At 35.5% G+C, this 27,508-nt stretch overlaps 1 protein-coding gene across 6 annotated transcripts in view; it reads left to right on the plus strand.

Moving 5' to 3' along the window:
• The window catches only part of LOC131549867 (gamma-glutamylaminecyclotransferase C-like), a 76,191-nt gene that overhangs the window by 28,016 nt on the left and 20,667 nt on the right, over positions 1-27,508 (plus strand). For 2 of the 6 annotated variants that reach the window (XR_009273510.1, XR_009273512.1), the window contains exons 3-5: positions 256-307; positions 534-686; positions 803-1,325. The exons of 1 other annotated variant lie outside the window; for it this stretch is intronic. The gene's annotated coding sequence lies outside the window, so the exon portion shown is untranslated. 3 more of the 6 variants (XR_009273513.1, XR_009273511.1, XR_009273514.1) reach the window with 3 other exon arrangements.

Raw genomic sequence — 27,508 nt, forward strand, 5'->3', positions numbered from 1 at the left:
CTTTCTATTAGCTGCCAGGATGAGAAGCGGAATTAAATTGAGGCCTTTTCATGCCATTTAAATATAAAAGTCAGTGTATCTTTTCAGCAGCTCACTGTCTGGCAAACGTGAATGAATATCATTTCATTACAAATCCAATAGTGCAATATTTCAGCGAATGTACTTTTAATTCCCATCTCGTTTGCATGGGTAAAATAGATGTTGACTAAGGGAGTTGAATTCTAAAATAAGCCTGCGCTAATCTTTTTTTTCCAGAGAGGTGATGGAGGAAGAGGATTAGATATCCCAGCAGAGTCATTCATCAAATGTAAAAGTGCATATTGCTTTCCTCTCTAATGCATACGTAGCATGAGTGCCCTACAGTGCCTTCAATTTTTCTTCTCTTTCTCATCTCTGCTTTCTTTCACCGAGTGCTGGGATGCTGGGAAGGACGCGATGAAAGATGCTCCATGTAACTCCTAACCTCTGTCATTTGTCTCGGCCGTCTGAACCCTGATCTCCCGTCTTGTGTTTTTCCTGTTTCGCCTTGACAGTGCCATTAGATACAGGGCCGAGCACTGGGGAAGTCCTGTGATGAGACATACGTTTTCATTTTCGTCACAGGCCTCCTGTTCCTGTCACCGTTTTCATCAAATTGCAGATGGTTTTGTCCGTATGCATGTGTGTGCTGTTTCCTGATCTGTCTAGTAAGTCTGATTTCCACCATCTCTCCAGCATATGTTCGCACGGACATGTTTGATTGTTCGAAAACCAACAGTTCCTGTACGTTCATTACTGAGCTGCTGTTTCTTTTATTCTACAGCTTGTCGGATTAATTATCTGACGTGGCGTTTTGTACCCTCACAGATGGGCTTTTGAACTAAAGAAACGAGGAGCTCTTTGAAAAAATCTGATTCAGCTCTGAAGAAAAAGGTGCACAATATTCAACAGCATGTGAACGTCTACATCTCTGAGCAAGAGAAAGAAGGTGTATGTGCCGTCTGGAAAGAGATTTTTTATTTATTTTTTTCACCGTTGTGAACTATTCATCACTATATACATGGTAGAGTAGTGGGTTAAATGGTAAGTCACGACTCAAAAATGTTGAGGACAGCTGTGAAAATGCATATGAAATTGTGCATCGTATAGGGCAGAGAAAAAAATAATGTTGAGATCGTGAACTAACAATGAACAATACTGTGTTTATTAATCTTAATGTTGATTTCAACATTTAAAAACCAAAAGTTGTATCTGTTAATATTAGTTAATGCATTATAAAGCAATTGTATTTTTAATTACTGACATTAACAAAGATGTATGTAAAACTGCTCTACACTAGAATAAATTCCCACCTACTTCAGAGTTTTTTTCTTTGTTTTGTTTTGTTTTTTTAAAGGAGTATACTTACATTTTTAAGTAGTTGAATCTTGTACAACATAAAAAAAATGAAGTTGGTTAAATGATTTCAATGAGTTAAAGTCTTGGAAAAACATGATGTGCCCTCAAAAAAAAAAAAAAAAAGTCCTTAAAAAATATAAACCTTTTATATATTTAATTGCAGTGAGTGTGAACACATGGCTAGAATCATTGAAATTCAAGAGTTATTTAGAAATTATAATTGTCACTGGTTATGTTCAGCTCAAGACTTGTTAATATATTTACATATTTTTGGAAATGCATCATTTCAGTGTTTGATTTTACTCATGCCGTTGGTTGAAACAATGTTGCTGTTAAATATATCTGGTTATGAATATCTTCCTTACAGTTGATTCTGCAATTTAAGCTGAAAAGAAAAAGCATTTTAACAAAATAAATAAATAAATTTAAATAAATTTATGTGCTTTAGAGTCCAGGGAACAACTTGTGTGTGATGTGCTAAATATGGGTTCTGAAGCAAAACCAGTTGAGAACCACTGACAATAATCAGGGTTTCAGTGGGTCTTATAAAGGCCTTATAAGGTCTTGAATCAGAGCAGGAAGCATAAATTAATTGCTTTAAGTGCTGCATGCATTGCAACAGAAAAAGGAATAGCTTTGTCAGTCTGTTGTTATTGTTGTTTTCCAATACAAATGTCTAAATAAATCAAGATACATTTACTAGAGATGCAAAATTAATAGATTTTTGAGAAATTGGACAAAATTAAGTTTATCCTTAAAACTTACAAATATCTTTGAGTGGTGCATGAAAACTTGTTTTGAAAAAAATAAAAAAAATATAAATATATATATATATAATTTACTTGGTCTTGAAAAGGTAATTAAAAAGTCTTCAATTTAGCTTCATAAAACTTGCAGAAATCTTGATAATGAACTTCCCAAAAACATCTCTACGATCTACTTACAATCTCACAATGTTTTTGAGAAACTCAGCTCTCATTAATAAGTTGTTAAAAATCATGTTTTGCCAAATGAGAAAATTGTCACAGATCATGGATTTTAGGTCAGAAACGTCAGTCTTCAAACCCTTAGTGTGACATGCTTCACAAATAAAGCTTTGAGCACTGTCAATCATGACCAAACTTCAGTTATCTTTATATTCTGACAAAAGTCTATGTTGACTTAAACCAAAACTCATATTGTACAATGAGAAGCAAAATCACTCGATACAAGCATTCGGTGCTTTAATAATGTTTCAGTGCAGCTGACTGATTATTTAACAACTTTTAAGCGCATTCCAGTGGCAAACTGAAAAATTAACCTTTTTAAAGTCCTTGCTTGTTATACCAATTTGTGAAGTTGTAAACTTTATGAAATTGTTAAAAGAAAGTCTGCGGCCGTAATTGTCTTGTAATTTTACGGTGTCGGACCGTACGTTCTGATAACAGTTTATTAAACAAATTATTCGGACAGTCATCTCATTAAAACCTTTCCTCAGTGAATTTTTCCCCATTTTCTCCATTATCATATTCCTCTTTGTGCGTACGCGTCTCGGCCTTAATTCACTTGTGTAGAGGGAAATTAAATGTGCTTCTGGTTGATTACATTTGGGTGGTGAAATTCCCTCAAGCTCCGTGCAAACGCGGCACCTCGAGGAATCCAATCCGTAACGACACCTCCAACACATTCCTTTAAATACAGGACCGGGTACTGAATTGTCGTTTTTTTCATGGAGGCTTTCACCTATTCAGGCTAATTTAATTGAGATTTGCCTCGGCTGAATAGAACGACAGCCGGTGCTCTGTTGGAGAACTTTCCCAGGTCTATATTAATACCTTCACGCTGAGCGTGTGTGACAGTGATTGAAGTGCTGTGAAATGCAGGTAAAGAACAATTCATTATCTTGTCTCTTTAAATACTTTCAAGTTCTTGCAGGTTTATCAGAACTATTTGTAGTTTGGTTTGGAGTGGAGGGACTTTGACTGAATCCTTGTAGTCGCTTCAACGGTCTCTTCTAACGGACAACGGGCCATTAAGAGAGCATTTGATGGTTTGTGTTTGGCATGAACGCACACAACTGCAGTGACTCAAGAGCTGTTGTGGTAATCATATGTTTTGCCAATCATCAAACGCAAAGGATGATTCTAAAGACATTTCACTTTGTAAAAATGTTATGTCCTTCAGATCCGGCACGCTTGATTTATTTCCAATCTTGGATTTTGTTCTCTAGAAGTCATCCTGACAGTAATAGAGTGGTTGAAGTTCAGGGGTAAAAGGTTGCTGGTTCAAACCTTGCAATGAATGCATAGTGTTTTTTCATGCATTGGTCAGTTTTCAGATTTTTCTCTATATGGCTTTTTAGAAAGTGTTGTTTCAAGTGTTAAGAAAGCATCCGAAATACACTTCAAAGTGTTGCTTTTATTGCAGTTTATCTATTTGCATCTGTAGATTTCATTTACAATAAGTATCTTTAAAGGTTTCTTTTCTGAAGATGAGAGGTTGTTTTTTTGTTTGTTTGTTTGTTTTTTTTTCCAGTCCATAATCTGAAGGTTTTTACAGAGTGGTTTGTTCAAATATAATTTGCCTGATTTTATACAACATCTCATTCCTTAAAAATAGTGAATAAATATTTATTTATTTATTTCAGTATTTTCTGATTTATAGTGTGATAAAAAGAGTTATACAAAATCCTCTGTGCAAAAACTTTTTTTGAACCTGACTTAATATAGCTTTCAAACATTTGTTCTCAAAATGTATGTAAATCAGTGCATATTTAATTAGATAATGTCTTTTGCTTATTAAATTTGCTTGTTTAAATACAGCATTTCAGAAAACTTGTAATACAAAAAATGTTTGCAATTCTCAATGTAATCAATCAGTTGGGGAAACATTGTGATGTGTATTATCTATTATTTAAGTTTTTTAGTTTTTTTTTAAATCTATTCATTCTGTCCAAGACAAATTTCCCAGGAATGGGACAATAAAGCCTATTCTATTCTATTCGATTCTACTCTATTCACATTTGCCAAGCCTTAACTGTCCACATAGTGTACTAGAAGATGCCTTAGATAAATGTCTTCTAGATGACTATATAGACTACATGGGTGTCGTTCAAAACATGCTCAGATTCAATTAGGTTTTCCAACATTTTGTAAGTAATGAAATTAGTTCTGTTTGTTCAGAAAGTATTGTTCATATCTTACATGTATCTGTTGCTATAGCAATGATGTCAGACTTTCTCACATGCATCAGAAACATGATCTGTATTCATGCCCATTGACATCAGCATTTCACATATTCATGCATATATGCATGAAAACATACGGACTCACGGAGTCTGCTATATGAAGCAAAATGAGTGGAAATTGTGTGTTCTGGCAATACAATGATGAAAAACTACTTGAAATCGAATTTGGATCTTCAAACTGAGACTTTCATCAGACTTCAGATCAAACACGGATCTGGTTTGGACTACGTATTGCATGTTTGGCTTTTTGTGTGTGTGTGTGTGTGTGTGTGTTGTGTGTGTGTGTGTGTGTGTGATTTTTAACAACTAAATTAGAGTCTGATATGCAAAATAAATTAGGTTTTATAGTGAAATTTCGGGTAACACATTATTTTAGGGTCTCTTAACTAGTTTATTTGCATGCACATGAATAGAATATTAGCCATTTATTAGTAGTAATTAAGCACGTATTAATGCCTTATTCTACATCCCTAATCCTACCCAGTACTTAAACTTAACAACTACCTTACTAACGATTAATAAGCACCAAATTAGGAATTTACTGAGGGAAAAGTTGTAGTTAATATTGAATAAGTGTTCCCTATTCTATAGTGTTACCAAATTTTGTTTTAGTGCATTTTATAAATTGCCAAATGCTTTTATCCAAAGCTGTTTACAACACAGTGAAGTATGTGATCAGTTCATGTTTCCTGGGAACTGAACAAATGCTTAGCTTTGTTGGCACTAGTTGAGTTCAGGGAGAAGCTTTAGTGTCAGATTTGCTGTTTAGATATATTGAACATGTATGCAAAGATCATCGTGCTTCATATGGTGAGAAAACTGATGCTTTGAGTTGTTAATAAGGAGTCGTTAGTACAATAAGTGTACTTAACACTTTGTAGAGTGTATAAATGTGTATACACACGCACACAAACATAGTGTGTAAGTAAAAATATATATCTATCTATCTATGTAGGTAAAACAAGATCACAATAAAATTCTGGAGAACAGTCTTAAAAATAAGGGAAAGGTTTGATTTATTTTATTTATTTTTATTATAACCCATCCTTAAAGACAAGGTCTCTTCAAATATCATCCTATGGGAAATAAATCTAATTGAAGATTAAACATTATATATATATATATATATATATATATATATATATATATATATATATATATATATATATATATTAGTGGTTGAAAGCAATGGAACTGTGTGGAAACAGCCTTAAACACCTAATTAACTTAACCTTATTTAACTTTGTGAATCCTGCTGTTGTTTACCTGGAGAAATCGATGCATTTCTATGCAATTAAAAGGGGCATGAACTTAATTTTTTAGTTTTATATTGTTTCCTGAGGTGAGGTTACAACATTAGTTGGATATGTATAGGCTACATCAAAAACTGTCATTAATTTACAAATTAAAGGCCATTTTCACTTTAAAGACATCAGTGTAAACGCCCACTGCTTTCTGTGTAACCACTTTGCATATGAAATAATGCTGCGTTCCATTTACATACACTCAAGTGGACCGGAAAACCAAGATGGATGTGTCGATTGTTAGCAATACTAGTCGAATAAAACCACATAAAAGTGGTATTTTGTACAGATAACACCATAGTATCATGTCCACAAATAGAGGTTGAATAGTACTTTGTGCACCACTGAGTTTGAGACACAGACAAACATAAGTGCTAATAAACAATATATTACCACTTTCTACTGCTGATGCACTAAGCAGCCATATTGGATTCTGAAGTTGGAGTTGTCATGATTTCAGAACTCATGAAAGTTCCTTCTAGGAATTTCCAACTTCTGAGTACAACTGGAATGCAGCATAATATGGAGTGCATTAGTGCCTGCCCACATTTTTAGCCGCATTTGGTTTTACAAAACAAAACAAAATTACCGCAGATACATTCCACAAGTACATTCCAACATAAACCACAAAAAAAAGTTATTGTCATCCTGCCAAGGTTTTGCTAAAAGGTACATGAAATTTTGGGACATATACTTGAAGGAAGGGTGTCCATGTCTGATAAAACACATCCATTTCCCCTTTTGACCAAGGGTAATATATTCCAGTGAAAGAAAATCAAATAATACTTTATGCCATTCTGACAGATCCATTTAAGAAAAATACTCTTAGGGGCAGCATAAGTAAGGAGATTAATTAACTTCCTGTTTGAAATGCTCTTTATATTCTTATTAGCAGCTTTAATATGTACACATTTCCAAGTGCAGTGAACAAAGTCACCCTCTTAGACAGCACAGAGAATCATTTGGTTTAAACATGCCTGCGTAATAGAGTAATTTGGAGACGATGTAAATGTTCAAAATAGCTCTTTAGTTCTATTACAAATTGATAGCCTATATTGCTATATACTGCCAAATTTGTGTCCAAGTACCTACATCAATTGACAGCCCCAAATATTGCTCCCAAATAGCTAGAGTGCCTCATTATTTACTTTGATTTGATTGCAGGGCCGTGCAGAGACCTTTGGAGGGGCAGGTGTTCAAAGTATAAAAGGGGCACATGGAACACGTCTTTTAATAGGGCTGTGCTCCTTGCTGATATGTGCATTGAAATGGATGCTTCTGTATTGATACAGCAGCAAATGCCATGACGCAGGTTTGAAAAAGAAACACAGAACAGAAAAGACCATTTTAAGTTTAAATGTTAAAGACATTTTTTGCACTTCTTAATTACTCTGGAACTATATTATTATTATTGTTGTTGTTGTTGTTGAGTTTACAGGGTATGGTGGTTTTGCTGTTGTAAACACTGCTGCTGTTGTTGTTGTTGTTGTTGTTGTTGTTGTTGTTGTAGAAAAAAATATTCCTGTCTTATTTAAAATGGAATTCTATTCTAATCCTGTTCTGAATTTATTCATTTTTTGAATGATAATGATTATAAAAACAGGATTGATAAGTATAATTCAGAGGATGAGAAAATCAGTATAAGCCTGTTTTATCAGTGCTGTGATAATTATTTTTAAGGCACTCAACGTTTTTTTAAATAAATACTGTAATAATAATAGTTCAAAGTATGAATAGTTTTTAGTCAGATAACATAAAAAAGACAAGGCACCTCGATGCGCTTTAAATGTTTCCCAATTAAACAGCAAGAACGAAAGAGAACAAGCACCTTTGTTTATATTGCTGTGTGTAGAATTTTTATATTTTTTATATTTAATATTAATTTTAATAAATTATTATGAAAATATATGATTTATGTGTGTTTTTCAAGTTATCTCCAGGTAATAAATAAATAAACTATATGAAAAATGCAGTACTGATTGACATATCATTTAGCATAGAAACTATAAAATATATTTCCTGAATTATTCTGTGATAAAAATGGGAAAAAGGTGTTCGTAGTAGCCTTTATAAACCAATCATAAAATTGTCATTAGGAAAACATTGAACAAAAACATTGTAGCCCCTTGCTGCAGCTAACCTTGCTTCCACAGGCTACACAAAGCAATATATAAACAACAGCTGTGCATGATCTCTTCACACCGTTCTCGTAAAATAATAATAATTCAATAATATAAGTTTACAAGCACACCGCTCTGCCGAGAACTCCACTTATCGGCAGCCACAGATGTTATTGAAGGCATCCTGGTAGTGCCCTAAATTACTAAGGTAATTTCAAAGGTGTCTGAACGTGAGGGATCGTCCCAGATGAGATCGTCAGGTGAAAGGTCATCAACAATAATTTTATTTACGGCAAAATTATTGTTAATTAATTTTACTAATAGTTAGATTGGGCCTTCACAAAAGGGCGTTTAATTACAAAAAAAAAAAAATTGCCTTGACAAAAGGGCACTTTGGACATCAAGGGGAAAAGGGGCAGGTGCTCAAGCACCCACCGCACCCCCCTCTGCACGTGCCTGTTTGATTGCTTCTTGTAAAAGTGCTTAATAACATTGCTTTATTAGCGACCTCTTAGATCTATTATCCAGGATCATCTGTTCTGCTGGAGTGGTGCAAGAAGAAAATTCGGTCAAATTTTGAGCTGCAAAGAGCAATACAAGTTTTAACTTGTCTATAACTTGGCAAATGACCAATTGACCATGGAATAAGCGGGATAATCAACGGCTAGACGTGCACTAAAGGATTTGAATGCACTTCTCTTCGTGTCAGGGGGTTCTTTGCCTCCACATCATGCATTAAAATCCTTGGTCACACTTTATATTAGGTGGCCTTAACTACTATGTACTTGCATCAAAAAATAAGTACAATGTACTTATTGTGTTCATACTGTATTGCAAAACACTATTGCTGCTATTGAGGTGGGATACGGGTAAGGTTAGGGACAGGTTCGGTGGTATGGGTAGGTTTAAGGGTGGGTTTAGGTGTAAGGGATGGGTCAACAGTGTAATTATAAATGTAATTACAGACTTAATTACATATGTAACTACATATAGGTATTTTTAAAAATATAAGTACAATGTAAAAACATGTATGTACACAATAAGTGCATTGTACCAAATGATTAATTTAAATGTAAGTACATAGTAGTTAAGGCCACCTAATATAAAGTGGGACCAAATCCTTTAAAGGGTAACTAAACCCTAAAACAACTTTTTTGAGTTAATGATCTGTAAGACTGTGTCTTTATTAGTGCTGTGCATTGATTCAGTAAATGTTTTGACATTTGGTTAAAAGCAGTGTTGAGCACTTTACTTTAAAAAAGTAATTAGTTATAGTTACTAGTTACTTCTCACAAATAGTAACTGAGTTACATCATTATAAAAGTAACTAATTACCAGGGAAAGTAACTATTGCGTTACTTTTAAAAAAATGTTCACATGTCAAATAACTTTGGATACCCCAATATTAAATATGTTAAATTAATGAAATGGACACTAAAAAGAATAAATTATTATTATAAAACATTGTACATTAATTACACTATTTATCTACTGTCACTTATTATCAGTCAGTCAAGCATTATAATATAATATTATGATAATTTAATATTATATGATGATAGAATTTGAGTAATTAGAATAACCAAGTATGAATGCATATTTGTCATCAATATAAAATGCACTAAGGATTAATGAGCTGCTGGGTTCATGAATATTAATCACGTTGTCTGCGTTCGCTCGAATTGATTTCCTGAAATCAAAACAGGGACGATAATAGGTGAGCGCCAGCCAATGAGATTGTCGTTTGCGCATTAGTTCCGCCCACTACCAGAGAAACCGGCAGTTCTTAAAAGCTGAAGAATACAGACAACAATACAAACAAGAATACAACAAAGAATATCGTTTACATGTAGCGCGTCAGTTCTGCATGTTATGAAAGACTCTCTTGCTCTGCATCTTTCTTTGCGTGCGTGTTTGTGAGAGAAAGCGACGGCGAGTCGTGCGCTTCACACTAGAGTTTATGGTACGTCAAATACAGCTACACTGCGCATCCATTCAGATGAATTGAAAAATTAAATTCCAATAATATAATATAGTAACGCTACATTTTATTGTCAGTAACGGTAACGGCGTTGTAACGGGGGAAACAGTCATTCGTTTGATTACTCGTTACTGAAAAAAATAACGCCGTTAGTAACGCCGTATATTTATAACGCCGTTATACCCATCACTGGTTAAAAGTGTTTTAATTCTACAATATATGGAGTAAAAACGTCTGAGTGCTTCCCTCTTCAGGTTGAAAGGTGGCTACTGCAGTTGAATTTTCCAATTGGACTTTGCATACCCCTGTGACTTATGTTGGCACTTACTAACCACGCCCCTGCACGAGTTCACCACGCCCTTGGCTGTCAAAACCACTGTAGTCAGTTCGTCTGCTCTGTCTCCGTTGGGCTCTGCCCACTTTTCCAGCATTTTTCAAATATTTCCAGTGGGTGGAGCTAGGCTCTGACCAGGGGTTTAGTTACCCTTTAATGCACCGCTAGCCATTGATTATTCCTTAACTCTCTGATTGGTGAAGTTTTCTGCACAGCATCATGGGTAATGTAATTCTCACCAGGAATTATCTTGAACATGATTATTTTAAAACTAAATGGAATTAATATGAACAGATGGCTTCAACAAAAGCATATAGCCTACCATGATTAACTACCTCTGAGCTCAAAACATGTCTGTCTTTAAAGGGGTCATGGGATGCCCATTTTCCACAAGTTGATATGATTTTTTTAGGGTCTTAATGAAAAGTCAATTTTCTCAAATTTCTCAATGGTATTGTAAAAAAACACCCTTTTTACCTTGTCAAAATCAGATCTGTTCATAGCAAGCCATTTCCTTGCATGTTCCTTTAAATGCTAATGAGCTCTCTTCCGTGTGACGAGCAGACTGTAAACTTTAGCGGCATGCAAAACTTGCTAACTAGCACATTATTAGGAAAGCCAATTTGCAAAGATTCATAAAAAACCCTTATACTCAACTTCTTCTGTAGATGAAGCTGGATCACAAATGATGCAAACATAGATGCATTTAGGTAGATCGGGGATCGGAGCATTCCCTTCAAAAACTAAAGTAACCTTTAATCCTCTGCATCTTCAGTGGCTCAGATGTCGGGAGTTAATGACGACTGCTATATTATTATTCATTATTACATCCAGCAACAAAACTCCTCAATCGCTTAATCTGAGACATTCTTGTCTTCCCCTGCACCGGAGTCGACACAATGGCGGACAGCTCTCAGCTCACTCAGGGCGGGTCTAAGGTAAGACGGCCTTGTCAATCAACTATCCTGGGAGCGGCCTGCACAGAACTATGTCATTCTGACAGGAATCTCAGAACAGCCTGATTTGAGAAAGGGGATTTTAAAATAGGGATTTTAAAAAACCACTGGGCTGATTTTTATCATTATAGGGTGGATGTGTACACACACTTCCAACACATTTATGTTCAAACAATGACCCCTTTAAAGAGTTATGAGCTATCAGTTATAGTTAAAAATCAATTTCATAATGGAGAAAACAAATGTAATTATGACTGTTGCAGTCTGTTACATGTGAAACTCTTTTGAAAACTTCTGAGATTAACTAATCAAGAAATGTGTTGATGACAACATTATATTTAGACACACTTTGCATAAAAGGTTGCAGACTTTGATGCTAATATAATCCATTCACAGTGACACTGCTGTCATATCTGCTGAATTATAAATCAGATCTATGCATTAGCACCTGTAGAATTCCTCCCATGCATCAAGCGCTAGCAAAGCCATTCATTATTTCCAGCTAAGAACACCCCCCCCCCCCTCTCTCTCTCTCTCTCTCTCTCTCTCCTTCACAGACCGATAGCAATTTCCTCATGCATACACAGCCATATACTGTGTGTAACGGCACCCAGGAAGCTCATTGCATTTGGTAATCTCCTCTCAAGTTGTCTGCTAGTTCAATCATTTATCTACTCAGCGCCGGTCTGAGCCGTTTATTCCCCCATCTTACGCCGTCGGTCCTGATAGAAGGCAGGGGAGGATTGTATAGTGACACCCAGAGAATCAAAGATCTCACCGGGATCAGTCGCGCTAACTGAGTCTTAACCCACTTGCGCTGCCGCAGGTGAGGCGCCTCATCTAATCCAGTCAAATTCGCTTCCCCCCGAGGCAGAAAAATGTTGGTATTATGGTGGCTTTATATATGATTGTGTTTTAACAGTAGTGAACTGTAGTTCTTTTATTGCTTGCTTCGGGATGAAAGCAGTTCAGTCGATCTGAATCACGCCAAACTCTGTTGACTGAGTTCTCCATCTTTCTCAGATGTCTGTGATTGTGAACCTTCAATACTTCAATAACTTCCAGGGGTGCTAGTGTAGTCATGTTAGTGGGAGACCAACCTGCAAAAACCCTTAGGTCGGTGAATGAATGAAATAAATGTTAGAGAATTTTGCATTTATTTTTATTATTCAATGTAAAGTATAAAATTTAAAGTAGAATTAATATAAAACTGTGTGTGTGTGTGTGTGTGTGTGTGTATATATATATATATATATTTCACGAAATAGCATGGCCTCCAGTACCTTATTGCTTTTATAAAACGTTTACCACACAATAAAAAATATTAAAACCAAAAATGTATGTATTGAAATGTTACTTTTTTGAAGCAAGTTCATTAAATGCTATCTTTCGCTAAAAAAAAAATAATTCCTGACAGCAAATGGTAAATGGCAAGAGAATGTTCTGAACATGCCTCTCATCTTAAATAAAAACAGAGAATAGGAGGTTTTATCAACTGCTGTGTCATCATCTGTACATCATATGGTGTATTGTTTTAACACCATATATGATATTTTCTCACACACATACATCTGCTTATCTCTCTTAAAGAGACTTTGGTGATACACAGAACCGTTGGGTGAAGCGGTCATAGCCATGCTGTATAGTGAATAAAACACAGCTGCTGACCAATCAGAAACGAGGAATGGAACTAACAGTTTTATAAATGTTATATATGTAAGGAATAATTGACGACGGGCCGTTGGATTATCAGAAAAATAATCGGGTGTGCAATATTTTTCTAATAATTCAACGGACCGAAGTCAATTATTCCGCTTATACTACAGTTGCCACACCTCAAGACATCGATCAAATGATATATTTCAAGGCATTCGTCCAGTATTTCTACTTAAATCGCTATTGTGAGTAGGATTATTTCTTCCGCATTTCATCCAACGCCTCCGTTGCTAATTCCAAAACGTAATTTTAAACCTAGTAATGGAGGCTTTAGCCGTTGATAACAGATTAATGCAGTTAATACAGTTAATAACTAAGTTATGAGAGAGAGAGAGAGAGAGAGATAATTACCTCTGTGCGTCTCTCAATAGTGTTCGGCAGCAATGTCTCTAGTTATAGTGAAACTTAGTTCCTTTTGTTCGCGAACAGCACCGGTGTTGTTACCTCGCTTGTGAGAAGTCATGTAGTTTTTAATCATCAGAGTAGCGCTAACAACATTAGCGCCATGTATGTTGATGTGTGTGCAAACTGTAACTGTTATGTATGTGCAGTCTGTGAGGGAGAGAGCGGGAGAGATAGAGTATGCTTTCTGTACATAATAAAGCATAATTTTGTGGCAAAAACATGGACATGATCTGTCGTTTTTATCCTTTTGTTTACTATATTTATTTGTTTGGCCAGTGTCGTTGTGGGTGTTGGTTATTTTGCTGTTGTAAGACCTTTGAAATAACAGAAATCACTTGGCGAAATGATATGGTCATGTAATGCGGTCAAGAGCTGCCTGGAACTACGTTCGCCGTGTGTTTCCCTGAAAATAATTGCACACCTCAGAACGTTCGTCAGCCAATCAGATTCAAGCATTCGACGGCCCCCGTATATATATGTGACCCTGGACCACAAAACCAGTCTTAAGTGTCAATTTTTCAAAATTGAGATTTATACATGATCTGAAAGCTGAATAATTAAGCTTTCCAGTGATGTATGGTTTGTTAGGATCGGACAATATTTGGCTGAGATACAACTATTTGAAAATCTGGAATCTGAGGGTGTAAAAAAATCTAAATATTGAGAAAATCGCCTTTAAAGTTGTCCAAATTAAGTTCTTAGCAATGCATATTACTAATCAAAAATGAAGTTTTGATACATTTACGGTAAGAAATTTACAAAATATCTTCATGGAACATGATCTTTACTTAATATCCTAATGATTTTTGGCATAAAAGAAAAACGATAATTTTGACCTATACAATGTATTTTTGGCTATTGCTACAAATATACCCCAGCGACTTAAGACTGCTTTTGTGGTCCAGGGTCACATATGGATTCTATAAACAATAACCTACCCCATAATGACAGCATGAAAGAAGTTTGTTTGAAATCTTGGCAAATTAATTGAAAAAATAAATAAATAAATAAAAAATCACATATAAAGAAGTATTCACAGCCTTTGCTCAATACTTTGGTGAAGCACCTTTGGCACCAATTACAGCCTAAAAGCTTTTTGGGTATGATGCGACAGGCTTTGCACATCATCATTTGGCAATTATCTGCCATTCATCTCCTCGCCTCTTCACCTCTCAAGCTCTGTCAGGTTGGATGGGGGCACACGCACATTTTCAGGTTTCTTCAGAAATATTTGATTTGGTTCAATCCCAGCCAGGACATTCACAGCGTTGTCTATAAGCCACTCTTGCTGTGTGCTTAGGGTCATTGTCCTGTTGGAAGGTGAACCTTCTGCCCAGTCTGAGGTTCTGAATGCTCTGGACTGAGTTTTTATTAAGGCTATCTTAATATTTTGGTGCATTGAGCTTTTCTTCTACTCTGAAGAGTCCCTCAGTCCCTGCCGCTGAAAAACAGCCCCACAGCATGAGGCTGCTACCAGCACACTTGACTTTTGGGATGATACTCTGCAGGTGATGAGCTGAGCTGGTTTCCTTCAAACATGATGCTTAGACTTGAGGATCATCAGACCAGAGAATATTGTTTCTCAGAGTCTGAGGGTCCTTTAGTGTTTTCACGTGTCTTCACTAAGGAGAGGATTGAGTTTGGCCACACTGCCATAAAGCCCAGATCGGTGGAGTGTTGCAGTGATGTTTGTCCTTCTGTAGGTTTCTCCTATCTGCATATATGATCATGGAGCTCAACTAGAGTGACCATCAGGTTCTTGGTCACCACTCTAACCAAAGCCCTTCTCCATCAATTGCTCAGTTTGGCCAGGAGGCCAGCTCTAGGAATAGTACTGGTTGTTTAAAACTTCTACCATTAAGGGTAACAGAGACTACATGCTTCTGTGACCCTTCAATGCTGCAGAATATTTTCTGTACCCTTCCCCAGATCCGTGCCTCCTGTCTCGGAGGTCTACAGACAATCCCTTGGACTTCATGGCTTGGTTTGTGCTCTAACAATGCACTGTTAACTCTGGGACTCTCTATAGACAGGTGTGTGCCTTTCCAAATCATGTCCAGTCAACTGAATTTACCACAGGTGGACTCGAATCAAGTTGTAGAAACATCTCAAGGATGATCAGTGGAAAGATCAGAGTTCAATTTATTTATTTATTTATTTATTTTTTTTTTTTTTTTTAATATATCAATTTGCAAAGATTTCAAACAAACTTCTTTCACGTTGTCATTATGGGGTATTGTTTGTCAAATTTTGAGTAAAATAATAAATTTAATCCATTTTGGAATAAGGCTGTAACATTGGGAAAAACGTGAAGCGCTGTAAAACATGGTATTCTTAAAATAATTTATATTGTTATGCAAATACCATGGTACATGAATATGATAATCATTTAATACTACTTTATATACCAGAGTACCACGGTACTATCTGCTAGCATCACTGTACCTCCTTACCGTCCTTACTTTGTGTATTGATTTAATATGAATGTAAATGTTGCTTTATATATATACAGTGAGGAAAATAAGTATTTGAACACCCTGCTATTTTGCAAGTTCTCCCACTTAGAAATCATGGAGGGGTCTGAAATTGTCATCGTAGGTGCATGTCCACTGTGAGAGACATAATCTAAAAAAAAATCCAGAAATCACAATGTATGATTTTTAACTATTTATTTGTATGATACAGCTGCAAATAAGTATTTGAACACCTGTCTATCAGCTAGAATTCTGACCCTCAAAGACCTGTTAGTCTGCCTTTAAAATGTCCACCTCCACTCCATTTATTATCCTAAATTAGATGCACCTGTTTGAGGTCGTTAGCTGCATAAAGACACCTGTCCACCCCATACAATCAGTAAGAATCCAACTACTAACATGGCCAAGACCAAAGAGCTGTCCAAAGACACTAGAGACAAAATTGTACACCTCCACAAGGCTGGAAAGGGCTACGGGAAATTGCCAAGCAGCTTGGTGAAAGGTCCACTGTTGGAGCAATCATTAGAAAATGGAAGAAGCTAAACATGACTGTCAATCTCCTCGGACTGGGGCTCCATGCAAGATCTCACCTCGTGGGGTCTCAATGATCCTAAGAAAGGTGAGAAATCAGCCCAGAACTACACGGGAGGAGCTGGTCAATGACCTGAAAAGAGCTGGGACCACCGTTTCCAAGGTTACTGTTGGTAATGCACTAAGGCGTCATGGTTTGAAATCATGCATGGCACGGAAGGTTCCCCTGCTTAAACCAGCACATGTCCAGGCCCGACTTAAGTTTGCCAATGACCATTTGGATGATCCAGAGGAGTCATGGGAGAAAGTCATGTGGTCAGATGAGACCAAAATAGAACTTTTGGTCATAATTCCACTAAACGTGTTTGGAGGAAGAAGAATGATGAGTACCATCCCAAGAACACCATCCCTACTGTGAAGCATGGGGTGGTAGCATCATGCTTTGGGGTGTTTTTCTGCACATGGGACAGGGCGACTGCACTGTATTAAGGAGAGGATGACCGGGGCCATGTATTGCGAGATTTTGGGGAACAACCTCCTTCCCTCAGTTAGAGCATTGAAGATGGGTCGAGGCTGGGTCTTCCAACATGACAATGACCAAGCACACAGCCAGGATAACCAAGGAGTGGCTCTGTAAGAAGCATATCAAGGTTCTGGCGTGGCCTAGCCAGTCTCCAGACCTAAACCCAATAGAGAATCTTTGGAGGGAGCTCAAACTCCGTGTTTCTCAGCGACAGGCCAGAAACCTGACTGATCTAGAGAAGATCTGTGTGGAGGAGTGGGCCAAAATCCCTCCTGCAGTGTGTGCAAACCTGCTGAAAAACTACAGGAAACGTTTGACCTCTGTAATTGCAAACAAAGGCTACTGTACCAAATATTAACATTGATTTTCTCAGGTGTTCAAATACTTATTTGCAGCTGTATCATACAAATAAATAGTTAAAAAATCATACATTGTGATTTCTGGATTTTTTTTTTAGATTATGTCTCTCACAGTGGACATGCACCTACGATGACAATTTCAGACCCCTCCATGATTTCTAAGTGGGAGAACTTGCAAAATAGCAGGGTGTTCAAATACTTATTTTCCTCACTGTATACAGTATCTCACCTTTAGATATTTCTGATAGATAATTACGAGAGAAACACAGAGCTGTATCTCTGTAATTACTGGATCATTGTCCCTCTGAAGGACAGAAGACAGATGTAATTGAATGCTTTCTCAAGCCGAGGTTCCTGACAGGTGGATACGAATCATCTGGACCGACTGAAGCTAATTATATCTAATTAGTCACAAGCGTTCGTTTCTATTTCAGTCTTCAGCTATCAGCTCTCAGAGTAAAAGATTCGTAAGAAGTTCTGCATGCTGCATGAGAGCGATAAATTTCTCGACTCTGTTCTTTACTTATTGATTGACTAAAGCTTCAGAAACGCAGCATCGCTGTTAGAGGCTTTCAATCATTTAGCGTGATTAAAGTCTCTGCCGCACTTTCTTCGCACCAGACACGGTGTGAATTTCTCACAGTGCTGTGAATAAAGCAGATGATTTTTGCAGTATGCATTAGGCCTCGCTTTCAACTTCTGCTCGTCTCCTGTAATCCAGAGCGAATGGTGAAATAATTCTGCCCGTGACCAGAGAGTGCAATAACATTTGCTCTGATAAGTGACTTTGGTTTAGTCTGTGTTATCTGAAAGCTGTTTGCAATTACTCAAACTAATGAATGATGAAGAATTCACTGACATGCTGTTTTGTGCTTCAAATGGTGTGGCACTAATTCTTTCTTGTACTAATTATCATGAACACTTTTCCAGTGCTTTTCACTCACAGGCCTGCAGGTGAATATCTTTATTTCCACACCAAATGTATTCAGTTTTTTTCATTTGCATTTTAAATGTCATATTAACACATACTCCGAAGTGCAACCTTTATGATTAGAGAGAACTGAACACATTTTTGATACATTTTTGGAAGGTAAAGAAATGTCTACAGTTCATATTTGCTTGAAGCTAATTAAAGAAAAGGGTTTATGTTATTTAAATATTAAATTCATACATTAAATATTAAAATACATATTTTATATATATTTCTGTAATTCCATTGTACTTTGATATAGATTGTGGTATTGAATGATTACCATATTCATGTACTGTGGTATTATACAAGACGTTACTTCCAAGAATGCAGTTACATGTCTGAAAAGGTCATATTTAATGTGTGTATATGTTATATTTAAAACATTGAAATTATATAATGATACAAAAATATTTATAATATTTAAATAATAATAATAATTAGTATAATTACTATTATCATCATCATCATCATTTTAATATTAATGCTTTTAATATAATCCTAATAATATTTAAATAATATAATTAATTATAATAATATTTACATTTCAAATATATTTTTTTGCTGGTTTAAGCTGGTCTTGCATAATACTAAGAATACTGTTACATGTCCAAAAAATGTTATAAGATGTTATATTAAAAACAGAAAGTATATAATAATAATAAAATATTTAATATTTAATAACAATAATAATAATAATAATAAAATATTTAAGTAATATTATTAATACTTAAATGATATTTACATTTTAAATATTAGCTGTTTTTGATGGTTTAAGCAGGTCTTGCATAATACAAGAAGTTACTTCTTATAATACTGTTACATGCCTAGTATTTAATAATGTGTACTGTATATAAAATGTTAAATTAAAACATAGAAATGACGTACCAAAAATAAAGTAATATTTAATATTTGTAATCATTTAAATAATAACATTAATAATAAAATGAATAATATGAACATTTTTAATGTAATTCTAATATTATTATTCTAATATTATTATCATTATTATTATTAATGATAATGATATGTACATTTCAAATAATATAGGTTCTCACACACAAGAAATGAAGAAGTTATCAGGCAATCAAAAGTTGGCCTTGGAATTTTTCCATGGTTTTCCCATTTCCCATGGTTTCATCATTTTTAATATGTCAACCTGTGGTTGTGTTATGGCTTCCTGACCTTGCCAAGATGATAACGCAATCCTGAGGGCAGGAGGCTGTCTGAAAACATCCATCAACTGTCATATGAAATCTCAAAGAAGCTCCATCTTCATAGTTTGACCTGTTGTCAGGTGTCTTTAAACCAGCTGAACCTTTAAAAACTGAGTTCAGTTTAAATACACACACACTGTACAGCCAAAAACCTAAAGGAAAACGTCTGTTTATAACAAATATAAACTAAAATTTGCATTATTTATAATTGCCAATATATTAAATATTTAATTATTTAATCATGAGTCAACACAAGTCAGATTTTGAATTTGATAATATCTGCCTTAACAATTTCCAGTGTAATATACTAAATATTAATGAAACATATTATACTCTATAGGAATAACCTGGCCAGTATTTTAAATAATGAAAGTCGATGAGGACTGAGGCTGTCAAGCATTAGAAGTATCATTAAAATATCATAAAACCAATCCATTCAACATTAGCGTTCTCACTGAAAATATTGACTTATAAATAGTGACCACTGATTCATCAACAAACGCATGATTCTTTCGATCTGATTCTGGAAATTAACTTATTGACTAAAAGATTTATTCACAAAACGGACTGATCCAGTTCTCGAGTTCAACTCACTGACTCAGTGATTCAGTCTAAAAGACTTGTTCACAAATCAGACTGATCCGGTTCTCAAGTTCAACTCACTGACTCAGCGATTTGGTCTAAAAGATTTGCTTACAAATCAGATTGATCCGGTTCGCGAGTTCAACTCACTGACTCAAGGATTCACTCTAATAGATTTGTTCACAAATCTGACTTTTTAACTGGTTCTCGAGTTAAACTCAGTGATTCGGTTTAAAATATTTGTTTACAAAACAGACTGATCTGGGTTTACAAGTTTAACTCACTGACTCATTCTAAAAGACCTGTTCAAAAATCAGACTTAACCAGTTCTCAAGTTCAACTCACTGACTCAATGATTCATTCTAAGAGATTTGTTCACAAATTGGACTGATCTGGTTCTTGAGTTTAACTCACTGGATGGCTTTTTAAATGAAAGTGGATTAAATAATGTCAGATCAACTTTTTCTTTAACCATATTTGTTAAAATCACAGTTCATTTTATGTAAAATTACATGAAAAAATAATAAGCTTCCTTCTTGTACTTTCACATCAGCACCTTTAAAATCTCTGAGGTTGATTTGGGATGCTAATGCTAATGTTTTCTCTCAATAGTCAGATTTTCTCATGCTTTCATCTCTCAAAGACTGATGTGGTTTTAATGTGTGAGAGCTGAATATTTTGGCTGGTGAATGTGACTGTCCTGCTCAAGTGCCTCTTTATCTCGCAGCCATGATATTAGCATCAGACCAACATTAGTGCAGCAGCGACTAAGGATGAATACCAATTGATTATCATCTATGGCTTCATTGTCAGAATGAAGCGTTTACACAATGGAGCATAAATGATACAGTCTCTCATCTAGCTCTCACTGTAGACATCAGTGAATATAAGAGCTACAGGCGAGGATGAACAGTGAAATTGTTAAATGAATGATGAGGTGTGGTCAGGACAGAGAAGAGAAGAGTCAAAGCATATTAAATCAAGCTCTTCAGAATCTGTTAAAACTGAGCAGTGAGCAGTGAGCATTGCTGACACTTTCCACAAACGGGATGAATTGGTGTGCTTTTGAAAAAGAAGGTACAAAAAGTTGTTGATTTTCCGTCTGTTAAGGAAATGGAACGTTTGATAAAAGTAAATTGTGACACGTGACAACATTTGAATTTATTTTTCTACGTCATGGTGGAAATGAACTGTAAAATAGCACAAAAAAGTGAATGAATTTTATTCCAATTAAATCTAAATTTTACATTTGTATTTATACATATGTACAGTATCTCAAAGAAATGAGTACACCCCTCACATTTTTGTAAATATTTTATTATATCTTTTCATGTGACAACACTGAAGAAATGACACTTTGCTAGAATGTAAAGTAGTGAGTAGCTTGTATAACAGTGTAAATTAGCTGTCCCCTCAAAATAACTCAACACACAGCCATTAATGTCTAAACCGCTGGCCACAAAAGTGAGCACACCCCTAAGTGAAAATGTCCAAGTTGGGCCCAATTAGCCATTTTCTCTCCCCGGTGTCATGTGACTCGTTAGTGTTACAAGGTCTCAGGTGTGAATGGGGAGCAGGTGTGTTAAATTTGGTGTTATCGCTCTCACTCTCTCATACTGGTCACTGGAAGTTCAACATGGCACCTCATGGCAAAGAACTCTCTGAGGATCTGAAAAAAAGAATTGTTGCTCTACATAAAGACGGCGTGGACTATAAGAAGATTGCCAAGACCCTGAAACTGAGCTGCAGCACAGTGGCCAAGACCATACAGCGGTTTAACAGGACATGTTCCACTCAGAACAGGCCTCGCCATGGTCGACCAAAGAAGTTGAGTGCACGTGCTCAGCGTCATATCCAGAGGTTGTGTTTGGTAAACAGACGTATGAGTGCTGCCAGCATAGCTGCAGAGGTTGAAGGGGTGGGGGGGGGGGCCTGTCAGTGCTTAGACCATATGCTCCACACTGCATCAAATTGTTCTGCATGGCTGTCATCCCAGAAGGAAGCCTCTTCCAAAGATGATGCACAAGAAAGCCCGCAAACAATTTGCTGAAGACAAGCAGACTAAGGACATGGATTAAGGACTAAGGAACCATGTCCTGTGGTCTGATGAGACCAAGATAAACTTATTTGGTTCAGATGGTGTCAAGCGTGTGTGGCGGCAACCAGGTGAGGAGTACAAAGACAAGTGTGTCTTGCCTACAGTCAAGCATGGTGGTGGGAATGTCATGGTCTGGTGCTGCATGAGTGCTGCCAGCACTGGGGAGCTACAGTTCATTGAGGGAATCATAAATGCCAACATGTACTGTGACATACTAAAGCAGAGCATGATCCCCTCCTTTCGGAGACTGGGCTGCAGGGCAGTATTCCAACATGATAACGACCCCAAACACTTGCTAAAGAAGCTGAGGGTAAAGGTGATGGACTGACTAAGCATGTCTCCAGACCTAAACCCTATTGAGCATCTGTGGGTAATCCTCAAACGGAAGGTGGAGGAGCGCAAGGTCTCTAACATCCACCAGCTCCGTGATGTTGTCATGGAAGAGGAAGAGGACTCCAGTAGCAACCTGTGAAGCTCTAGTGAACTCCATGCCCAGGAGGGTTAAGGCAGTGCTGGAAAATAATGGTAGCCACACAAAATATTGACATTTTGGGCCCAATTTGGACATTTTCACTTAGGGGTGTACTCACTTTGTGGCCAGCGGTTTAGACATTAATGGCTGTGTGTTGAGTTATTTTGAGGGGACAGCTAATTTACACTGTTATACAAGCTGTACACTCACTACTTTACATTGTAGCAAAGTGTCATTTCTTCAGTGTTGTCACATGAAAAGATATAATAAAATATTTACAAAAATGTGAGGGGTGTACTCACTTCTGTGAGATACTGTATATATTGATTTTGAATTTTTAAAGTTAAATTTTAGACATTTTACCATTACTTTAAAAGATTATATGTATATATGTGAATATATATATATATTCACATATTACAATATTACACATTTTACAATTTAATAATTTAATTATATATATATATATATATATATATATATATATATATATATATATATATATATATATATATATAATTAAATAATTAAATTGTAAAATTGCAACTAGCCCCACATCTAGCCATGAATACATTTTATTTAATGTGTTTATTTTTTTTATATTTTAAAATTAATATGATTAAATAAAATTTCAGGTCACACTTTATATTAGGTGGCCTTAACTACTATGTACTTGCATTAAAAATACGTACAATGTACTTACTGTGTTTATACTGTATTGCAAAACACTTCTGCTGCTATTGAGGTGGGATACGTGTAAGGTTAGGGACAGGTTTGGTGGTATGGGTAGGTTTAAGGGTGGGTTAAGGTGTAAGGGATGTGTCAACAGCATAATTATAAATTTAATTACAGAAATTAATTAAGATGTAATTACATATAGGTAGTTTTAAAAATATAAGTACAATGTAAAAACATGTATGTACACAATAAGTGCATTGCACCAAATTATTAATTTAAATGTAAGTACATAGTAGTTAAGGCCACCTAATATAAAGTGGGACCAAATTTCAAAATTACAACTAGTCCCAATTATCTAGCCTTGACTACATTATAGATTATAGTTTGTTTGTTTGTTTGTTTGTTTGTTTGTATTTGTTTAGATTAAATAACAGTAGCCCAACTATTTAGTCTAGTTTTATTATTATTATTATTATTATTATTATTAAAATTAAATTTCAAATTTGCAACTATAGCCCTTAACTACTTTGTTTTTGTTATTTTTAAAAATAAAATAAAATAAAAAAATTGCAACTAGCCCCAACCATCTACTCTAGTTATTTATTTATTGTTTGTTTGTTTTTAATTGCAACTATAGCCCCAATCTAGTCTAATCTAGTTAGTTATTTATTGTTTTAAAGAATTATTACTATTTATTAATTTAATAGAATTAAATTACATTTAAAATTAGCCCCAACTCTCTAGCCTTAACTATATTTTTATACATTTAATATAATTAAATTACATTTTAAATTGCATGCATTTCATTTTAAATTAAATTACTTAATCTTAATTACTTTATTGCAAGAAAAAAAAATAACAATCGGGGCTTTAAACCGTATTCAGACATGTCTTACATTTTGATCACAGGCTGCAAATCTTTCATAATAACTTCTTTGCAAAATTCTTCCTTGAGGATTCGGGAAAGCGTTGGCCTCCCGAGACCTTTCTTGAGGAACTTTGAGAAAGGATTGCACTTTCTCTCGTGGTTATCAGTACAGTGGCGTATCTGAACAAATGGTGTTTGATGATAACCTTCCTCAGAAACTCCTCTGAGCTCTTCTCTCTGCTAATGCATGTTATCTAGGTTGTCATCCAGCACAAATACTGCAGGAGGCAAAACTGTCTAAATGGAAGGATGACTTCCACTTTGCCAAAGTCTTCTTCAGGTATCTTAGCACAAATGGTGGTAATGTATCAGCAAGCAGCGCTGCTTTGTGATGGGACCATCAGTAATGCTGTAGATGTGTCAGCAAACACACAGAAACTACTGTACTTCAGCACAAACACACGCATATGGAGCTTCATCAGAGCTCACAGGACAACAGCCTCACTTTAAGCATACAGTCATGGCCAAAAATATCGGCACCCTTGGTAAATACGATCAAAGAAGGCTGTGAAAATGAATCTGCATTGTTAATCCTTTTGATCTTTTATTTTTTTTAAATTCACGAAAATCTAACCTTTCATTGGATAATAAGAATTTAAAATGGGGGGAAATATCACTATAAAATAAATGTTTTTCTCAAATACACGTTGGACACAATTATTGGCACCCCTAGAAATTCTTATGAGTAAAATATCTCTGAAGTATATTCCCATTCATATTCACAATTTTGAGCACTCCAGGGTGATTATGAACATGAAAGTATCCAGCCATGGCTTCCTGTTTCACAGAAATATAAATAGGAGGGAAAACAAAGCCCAAATTCCCTTATTCATCCATCACAATGAGAAAAACCAAAGAATATATTTCTGATATGCAGCAAAAGATAATTGAGCTTCACAAATTAGTGAAGTGGCTTTAAGAAAAGAGCTAGAGCAGTGAAAATTCCCATTTCCACCATCAGGGCAATAATTAAGAATTTCCAATCAACATAAAATGTTAGGAAACTGCCTGGAAGAGGAGGTGTGTCTATATCGTCCTAATGCACGGTGAGAAGGAGAGTTTCAGTGGCTAAAGACTCTCCAAGGACCACAGCTGGAGAATTGCAGAAAATAGTTGAGTTTCGGGGTCAGAAAACCTTTAAAAAAAAAATCAAACCGCACCTACATCAGCACATGTTGTTTGGGAGGGTTTGGGAGGCTCATCCAAAAACAAACTCCAGCATATTCAGTTATCAGACACGACTGGAACTTCAAATGGGACTGGCTTCTATGGTCAGATGAAACTAAAACATGAGCTTTTTAGCAGCAAACACTCAAGATGGGTTTGGTGAACACAGGGATAAAAAGTACCCCATGTGTACAATGAAATATACTGCTGTATTTTTGATGTTGTGGGCCTATATTTCTGCTGGAGGTCCTGGACATCTTGTTTAGACACACGGCATCACTGATTCTACGAAATACCAACAGATAAAAAATCAATAAGTGACTGACTCTGTTAGAAATCTTATAATGGGCCATGTTTGGATCTTCCAACCGTACAATAATCCAAACACAAACCTCAAAATCAACACAAAAATGGGTCACTGAGCACAAAACCAAGCTTCTGCTGGCCATTCCAGTCCTCTGACCTGAACCCTGTAGAAAATGAGTGGAGTGAAGAGAAGAAGCACCAACATGGAGCTGTGAATCTAAAGGGTCTGGAGTGATTCTGGATGAAGGAATGGTCTCTGATCTCTTGTCAGGTGTCTCTAACCTCATCAGGCATTACAGAAGAACATTTAGAGCTGTTAAACTGGCAAATGGAGGTTTCAACAAGTATTGAATAAAAGGGCGTCGTTAATTGTGGTCAGTGTGTATTAGAGAAAAACATTTATTTCATAATGATATCCCCCCCTCCCCCATTTTAAATTCTTATTATCCAATGAAAGGTTAGATTTTTGCGAACTTTTTAAATAAAAGATCAAAAGGATTAACAATGCAGATTAATTTTCACAGCCTTCTTTGATCATATTTATCAAGGGTGTCAATATTTTTGGCCATGACTGTATATAATCATCATAAACGTGTATTATGTAGTTTAGAAAATAATATCATTTTATATATTTTTTTACTTTGCTTAACTTCCTATATGCATAATTATATGAATCACATTATGAATAAATGAAGACATAAAATATTAATATTTAATATGTCTGATAAAACAAATAATTTGTAATAAAATGTAATCATTTTAATTGTATTCATTCATTAATGTTTGCATTATTTTTATTTATTTATTAGGTTTGGCCCTAAGAAAAATGTTTTATTTATTTGTTTGTTTGTTTGTTTGTTTGTTTAATCATTTATTCAATCATTCATTCATTCATTCATTCATTATTATAACTTCATTGCATACAATGAATGTTTAGTTTAGTTTAGAGCTTTATTAATGCGCTTGGGGCAATTAATTCAGACTTTTGTGGTGCTTCATATGTACGAAAGTCTAAATTAATTGCCCCAAGGGCAATAAACATAATGTAATTAATGAAATATTGGTAAAAACAGAATATGAATGTTTTTGTGAGCTTATAGACTAAATAATTTGCCCTTTTGTTTTGAAAAGATATTGTCCAGTTATGTTCCTGTTTTTATAGCTGACTTTTAACCCAGCGTTTTAGCAACAAATGTCCTACTAAAGATCAGCACCGGTTGATTATCATTTACAGCTTTGTTGTTAGTATGAAATGCTTCACTGGAGCGTAAATGAAGTCAGTCAGTGCAGACGTCACTGAGTCAAACAGCTACAGGCTGAAGAGGATCTGCAGAGTTCAGTGGAGAAGAGACTAAAACTGCCCTGAAGCTGCAACACGACGGCCGCATGTTCAGGTAAGAACGAGTTCAGTTCAGTCAGTCTAAACCTCTTTTTCTCTCATTCTCACTTTCATTTGGAATGACCTGTCGATTAGCGTCCCTTCCCACAATGCACTTCAAGGGCACAAAAATGCCAAGTATATGATGTGTGTAATGCCTGATCAGATGCGTTCACCTCTTAGACATCATGTTTAATGTCAATACAGTCATAATTAAACAGTACTTTAACCCAAATAGTTAAATATATAATATAATATAGTTTGTGTGGATGGATGATTGTGTGTGTAAGACAAAAAATTTATATTATATTTGCAATGATTTTGATGGCAAGATAAAATTAATCAACATTGTCGTGATTTTAATGTTTTGTTATACATGTTTTTTTTTTTTTAGGTTTAGGATTTA

This window comes from Onychostoma macrolepis, chromosome 01 (assembly GCF_012432095.1).
Source record: "Onychostoma macrolepis isolate SWU-2019 chromosome 01, ASM1243209v1, whole genome shotgun sequence".
Lineage (NCBI taxonomy): Eukaryota > Metazoa > Chordata > Actinopteri > Cypriniformes > Cyprinidae > Onychostoma > Onychostoma macrolepis.